This window comes from Micropterus dolomieu, linkage group LG10, assembly GCF_021292245.1.
Source record: "Micropterus dolomieu isolate WLL.071019.BEF.003 ecotype Adirondacks linkage group LG10, ASM2129224v1, whole genome shotgun sequence".
NCBI classification, from domain to species: Eukaryota; Metazoa; Chordata; class Actinopteri; order Centrarchiformes; family Centrarchidae; genus Micropterus; species Micropterus dolomieu.
The window spans coordinates 25,488,249-25,496,078 of record NC_060159.1 but is presented as its reverse complement, the minus strand read 5'-3'; positions in this window follow the sequence as shown (position 1 = coordinate 25,496,078).

Below are 7,830 nucleotides of genomic sequence, written 5' to 3'. Positions count from 1 at the left end.
GTTTTCTCTTTTCTTTATTCCACTTGTGCAGAACTCACAATGTACACATAAGTGTGTGCGCGCGGTCAAACTGTAAATACAAATAATTCACCTTTAGTTTCCAGTAATGTATCACTTTCCCAAATAAGTTTTCTACAACATAACATCAGCTTAGATGATAAACATTATAAATCAAAGATATTCCGTACAATGCAAATATCACACGTGGTAGACTATGTAGGCATTAAATATTATCACATGTGTGTAATAAAACTATCAATACAGATTTCTAAACAGTCGCTGTATTACAAACACCTATTAAACCTTGTAAATGCTACACATATTGCATATATGTTTAAATAAGCAATTTAAACTAAAATGTCAATCCAAACTAACAAACTAATAGCATTAGGCGTTTAGGCGCTAATCGCGAATGGCGATCTACATAGTGCTTTTATCAATATACTTATAACAACAACATTTGACTTACCACGCTGGGAACATATAGTTCAGATTAAGTGTTTAGCTGTAATTGTTGTAGAACATAAGAAAGTCTGCAAATGAGCATCAACGTTGCTTTCTCGGTCAGTTCGGTTCCGTTTTTTTTTTTTTTTTTTTTTACAGCGCCTCTTCTTCCGCGATCCCATGAGCCCACAGAATCAACGTCCTTAAAGGAGCAGCACCCTACACATATCATATCATATCCAGTATTCAGTTAATCTGCAGATGCTCCAGTTCAAGATGAAACCAAACATTTCAATGGATGTCATTTTTTGAGCCATGAAAAAGGCCAAAATGTCTGCTAATGTCATGCTAGGTAAGCCTTCTTTTTTAGCCAAGACAAAATATCCCCTTCGGGATGAATTGTAGGCCTAATATATGTGGTGATTCTATACATATAGATACGTATCACTATTTATCTTAATACAACCACATTCCAAATAAGATTAAACTTACAAAACATTGAAATATTGATAAACAGTGAATATATCAACATTCCTGTGACCTCTTTACAGGCCCACAACTTGAGAACAAAACATCCCACAGGGTTGTAAGTAAGTCGCTTTCTTTTCGTCTTGAGCAGACAAATTGTTTGGTACTGGATGTTTGTGTAGCTCCTACAGGTCGGCCAGTAGAGGCCGATAAAGACCATCTCTCCCAAAGCAACGCTTCTTCTCTCCTTCATTTTGAGAGAGAAAGGAAACCTAAGATCTCAGCTGGACAGAAAACAACAAAAACGGCAAAATTATTATTATTATTATCCGGCGAATAGCTCTGTGAGTTGAGTGATATGAGTTATACAGCTGATCAGAGCTGGACCCGAGCTTTCTTTAGAGTGGTCGGACTGCCTTTGTGGGATAAGATGAGAGATATCTGGATGGCAATAACTGCAGCCATGTACATGCTGTTAGTGTGCAGTAAAGCCTCACACGGCTGCTTGCATGGCTGGAGACTGTTAGTGTTGTTTTAAATTATTTATTCCTGCTGGAATGAGGATGGAGGATGGAGAAGCACCAGTAAATCAGCCTGAGGATAGAGATAGAGGAGATTTTGATAACGCTTTATTTCATACCTCATAGAGTTTGTAATAATTACAGACGTAGGTAGAGTTTATAAGGGTTTCAACAGCTAAAATTACTGAAAACAAATAACTTTGGAAAGCGTTTTCTACATATTGTCCCAGGGGCGTAGGACTGGTGGGGGAACGGGACTGTCTCAAAGAAACTAGAATGAATAGCCGTTGCTGCAGGGAAGGCCACATAGAGAATGCTTTTACAGTGTCCAGATTTCCGTGTGACACCCCGGTATTGTCCATATAGTATCGTTGCCTGTAATTAGTTTTACAGTTTCTTAGATGAAAGTATATGTAACAAATCAATCTGATCAGATTTCGAACCTTCATAAGAAATTAGAGTTATCAGTTCCTACTTATGCAATTATTAGTTCACTGGCGGAGCTTTAAAATAAAGTGTTGAGAGTTTTATTTTTTTAAATACAACAGCAGAAATGTGGAGATGATAGACATGAGTAACTGATGTGTTTTTGCAAATCTGACTAGACTGATGAGCAAAGTTATTAAGTCACACTTAAAGAGGAACAAAGTAAACCCGCAACAGGAATATAGTTTGTGTGAGTTAAGAACTATAACTGAGTTGTTGTAGTGTAGTTACCACCAAAACTTCCTGTCCCCTGAGTCATGTCTCTGTCACTCTCACAATAGAGGCAACACCAATGTGGTGCAGCTGCAGTAAGTAACCCTACCTTTACAGCAGAATAAAGGCAGTAAATTACGACCCTAAAGAATACATTTTTTTAGCAATCAACATTTGATGACATGCTTAGAATAGTCCAGGATTCGCAGACATCCTGTAAATATGTGTCATATTTCATAATTGAATCACAATCAATCACTTAATCTTCATTGACCTGTAACTCTGATGTGAAATAATAGAACTTGGATGTGAAAAGTAGATTGTTTTTTACTCAGTGCAGTGAAACTGTACATGCTGTAGATGGCGCCATTAGACTGTTGCTGTTTCTGAAAGAAAGGCGGTGTGCTCTCTGTTACTGTTAAATAAGATGCTACTCTTCAAATAAATCCCTTCAAATAAAAACATGTTGGCACACAAGGAGGTGAGTTGAAGAAGATAAGAACATCAGGGTTAAAGTTGTTTTAGTTAAAATATAAACACTAGAGAGTTGGTATCCAGTGAGACTGTAAAGAGAAGATATTTAATGCAATGATTATAACAGGAAGCTGATGAACGTTTCTCGTTCTTTCATTGATTTACTAATTCGGGGTAAACAATTATTAATTATAATGGTTAGCAGTCATGGATGTTTCATATGAGATGTACTAAACACTTAAAAATGTGCTTAAAAATTGCTTTCAGCTACTACATTGTATGTTATAAAGCATTAATTTATTCTTTCTTATAACACTTTTTGTCTATAAATCACTCGTTAATATTTGACACTGTACTGGACTTCATTGTGTGTGTGTGTGTGTGTGTGTGTGTGTGCACTGAATGTTTTCCAGCAGCAGCAGATAAACAGACTGTTTGTTGTGGCTCAGTGAGCCGCCGCTCATCTGGAAATCCACTTTTCTTCTTCGCTCACATTTTGTGTCTCATCTGCAAACAGCAGGAAGGCTTCAGTCCAAACTGCTAATGCTAACACGCTAACTAACACTCAGCAGAGGCTTCAATAAAAACTTCTTAATTCAGGTATTGATCAGAATAATTTGTGGACACAATACATTTATTTTGCAAACAGTATGCCCGCAGATGACTACATTGTGACCTCAGCATGCTGAGGTTTGTGTTCACCTTAAAACAGCTAAGCTACCCGAGTCTGACAAAGTACCTCCCCCACCACCTCTAAAGTTAACTAAGCATCATCTGGAGTCTTACTGACATATCACCTGCTAGACTTATAAAACTCTTTAGGGACGTCCTCAAGACAGCTGGTTTCCTGTCATTTAAGGAGGCAGCTAGATAGATTTTTCTCTCAGTGATCCTTTGAAGATTTGAAGATTTTGAAGGTTAAACCCGAGAGGATGCTCGCTGACATAATTTATTTTTTTTTTAGTTAACTCCCACAAACAGCCTGTGTGAGTTTCACCGTCTGATATGAGGTAGAATTCTGGTTCTCTTCTGGTTTGATCAGCAGAGAAAATGACCACCAGACTCCAGTCATGTTCTGCTCATTTGTTGTTTACATATGGTGAGTTAGTCTACTATCATTTATTCAGATCCTGCTGGCTGTTGAGATTTACCCTACATTGTGCACAGTTCTTATTGTTGAACAACTAACCCTTTATAGATTGGGTTTTTTTCCCCAAAAACATATTATGCTAACGTTTACTGGCTGATTTTGAGCTATTATTTGGTTTCTTGGTAAAGTCATCACACAGTCATCCACACAGTCAGATTTGGTCTTCAGTAATGCTGTTTATGAACCAGGATCCAAAATTACCACCAGACTCCAATCAAAAAATGGAGGAAAAAAGCAGTTCATTGATAGGTAACAGAGCAACATTTAGAGTCGTCTACAACTAAAAAACAACAACAGTATTTTGAAATTTTTGGTAGAAAGAAATTGTTTTCTTTTTCTTAAGAAGACAAATTGGTGCATTTCTTTAATATTTAACCCCAGAGGATGTAGGTTTATCTCCTGTGCTCTCAGATTCTTTGTTCAGGAGTTCTGATGGCTCGCTCAGTGTTTGCAGCCTCGTTAACAAAGAGCCACTAATCTGCTGATAACACACAGCACATATGTGTTTATCAGTCCTCTGTGTGCTTTACATTGAATGACGCTGCTTGTGGATGTTAAGTGGAGGTCAAAAACACAGCAGCAGGGATTTTAGCATGAGATAGTTTTAATGAGAAGGTCTCTGTATGCAGAATGAGCTCTTTTATCATGCTGAAGTTATTGGCAAAAACATGAAAGTTGTTATAGCGCCACCATGAGGTCAGTTGATGTACTATTTGTTGCCTGAGTTATGGAAATGTGTTTGAAGTTTGGTTGCTGTTGGTCTTTTTTTGTAGAGAATAAAATTAATTATTTATTAATATACCAATACGGACACTACCAAGAGGGTTCCAGCACCCATAATCATAGACTATGTAAAAAGCCTGTGATGCTTGGGACCTTAACTATTGAATGCTTTTTTAGTCCTCAAATTAAACTACAAAATATGTTGTTGGTTCATTCACTGCAGAAAGACTGGTTTTCTGATCTGACACCCGTATTGACAACATTGCTGTTTCAAAAACAGCACCATTCTTACACAGCTTTGATTAAACCTGCTATAACTGGGGTGTTTTGGCCACATGGGGCAATTGTGAACACAACACTGACATCATTACCTTTAAGTATTATAATATGACGAACCTGTTAGCAATCAGTTTCTTATTTACTCATCCAGCAGTTACACACTTTTTTTTAGCTCTGGTTTTGGTCTCCACCAGCTCCTGAGGGACATATCTGGCTCTTCAGCTGCTAAATGCTTTAATATGTTCAATAGCTCATCTCTAACTGTGTCTGCCTGCTGAGCAGGTAGTTTACAGTGTTGCATGACATTATGAGAGCGGTCAGACAACAGTAAAGTTGTGGGCCGGACAGCTAAACAATCGACTGAAACTCACTTTAATGATCTGTAAAGCCGAGGGGAGCTGCAGATTCAGCTAATATAATTATCTGTAGCTTCATCTCTATGAGTGACACCTTTCACAATGTCATTTGATATATAGTCATTGTAAAAATATAAATTCAGACTTCATCACTTTAAGGTTTGGTTAAGTTTAGGCACAAAAACAACATGGTTTGGATTAAAATGACCAATCAGTAATTACCACATGCTAACCCTGACTTTGTTGATTTATAATAACATCACCTGGAGTCCTGTTTTGCACCCGACAGACAATATTTATAATTCCTACTGCCGCTAGAGGTCTTTTTCACTTGAGCGTAAATAAATGTTTTTTTGCATAATTTACTGAAACAACTCATGCTGTTGTTTTTCTTGGGAGGACAGTCTCTGTTTTCCTCTGCATTATTGGAAGTGTATAATCCTGTGTTTTTGGACATTGACCCGTCTCGGGCATTCTTTTATTTACCTGTCTTTATGGCAGAACAATACTGAGCTGCCCTTTAAAGTAAAAAAAAAGTTACATAAGAAGACAGTTATTTTGAGATTTGGATGACAAGACAGGAGGAGAAGAAGAAAACTATGGGATCAGAACCTAAAGCAGTCTTATCAGTCAACAGATCAGAAATTCTGTGTCTCTGCAGTTGATTTTCAAACTGAAATGAAAGGAAATCAGTGGCTGCCTGAAGTTAAATGCTGTTATGTTAAGTGTGTGATCTGTGGTAAACGGGTTCCCACATGCTAAAACACTGGTGTGTGGTCCTTTGCCACTATGTTCACTCTCTTGTGTACCTGGCTCTCTCTAGAGGAAAAGCACAACTAAAATATTCTTTAGACATAATCCAACAAAAGCAACAAAAACATCCACATTTTTTCCCTTGAAATGATTCAAAACCATAAATAAAAGACTGAAAACAGAGTTGGACTCTTTCTGCTGCCCAATATTTGTACACCTTGTGTAGCGGGAAAGCTTTAATAATCTCCAATAAAACATTTCGGGGAGCGTTTGGTGATGGGTGGCCCGCCCCTTTGGCTTAAAGCAATTAATTCAGCTTTCTGACATCAAACTCTCGGCTCAGCTCGACAGCTTGGAGCTCAAATAAAAAAATAAAAAAGGCAAGTTCTCCTGGGAACAGAGTAAAGATGGCAGGCTCCTTTCTCCACTGTTTGCTCAGTGGCTCTGAGAGCAATCTTCCCCCCAGCCTGAATGAAATGCAAGGGCACAAACAATGTGCTGGAGGAGAGAAAGGGCCGGCGGGGAATGAACAGTTTGGAGTATTTGCTCAGTGGAGGAGCAGCCACAAAGGCAGAGCCAAGGCGTTCCCATGAATCAAGGCGCCGTCTTAGGCGCCTTTTTGTTGTGGCGGGTCTGCGTCGCCAGCTATTAGACAACACTACATATAACTGGTTTCATGTCATTTAAAGCCTTTCTCTGTAAAACTGTACCGTCAGGTGACCTGCTCTGACTTGTTTTATTTGGCTGGTTGACGTAGAAGCGGTTGGCTGAGTTTAGCACCGCACGTGGCGCTGCAGTTCAGCTTTAAAGCAGCTAAATATTCAGCCTGATACTCAGCACTCATCGAGGGTTTCCACACTTCAAATGTGGGAGAATGAAGACTACATTTAGGCCAATAACTCTGACGTTTAGCCGTAGTTGACCGTTGCCCCGCCAATTTTTATCCCCACCCCAGACCCAGAGCTCTCTGGGTGGCCGGGCTGGAGGTCTGAAAGGCATCCAGATTGACGCTTAAGCTCTTTTCACCTTAAGAAAGCGTCATTGTACATCTCCATGAATGGCAAACTGCTGTTTATCTAAGATAGACCCGATTTCTTTTTTCTTGTTCTTTTTTTGAAGTATCTGTGGTTCAAAGACGTCCCACTGCAGTGAGACCACATATCCACTGTTTGTTCTCATCACGGTGACGTTAGAGCTGGAAACTAGTTTTACACTGAGCTTTAATGTTGCACTATATGATTTTAATGTTAAAGTCCAGTTATGTTAACAGTCTGAAAGTCCGACTACAAGAGAGGTGAGATCAATTAATATATAGCTTTTTAACTTTTTTTCTTTATTCTCTTAGGCCCAAAATGCATCTGTCTCTCAGCCTCTCAGATTATCTCATGAGTCAAACGAAGACTGACCTCGACATTTCAACGTTTTTGAGAATGGATGATGAATGAATGATAATGGATCAAATGAGTATCTCTAATGTGAAAGGTGTCACTCATAGTTATGAACCCTCAAGGAATTATCACCAGACTGTTGCTCCACTCAGCTCTGAGCATTTTACCGTCTTTCAGCTCATTATTTTGGTTTTTAGGCGCGTGATTTTATGGGTTTGGTTCAGTCTCACTGCTTCAAACCTCATTTAAAGCTTCAGCAACCAGCTATTTTCAGCAAACAAGTTCTGATAAACCCACTGAAAGTTAGCAGCTAGCTGATAAGGGAAGTGGAGCCAGGTATTTTTTCAAGAGTTAAAAGGAGCGTGAAATCCAGGCAGACACGAACAAGTCTCGAAACTAATGCTGATGTGGCGCATGTTTGAAAAACTGCTCGCCGTGGTTCTACTTCTGAAAAGTTTTGTGCATCTCCACCATATTTTCATTGGACAAAACTGACGCTGACTTCCTCGACGTTCCCATTTCCCCTCGAGTCAGCAGTCAACATGGGTGACATTGCTTGTATATGTGGACAATTT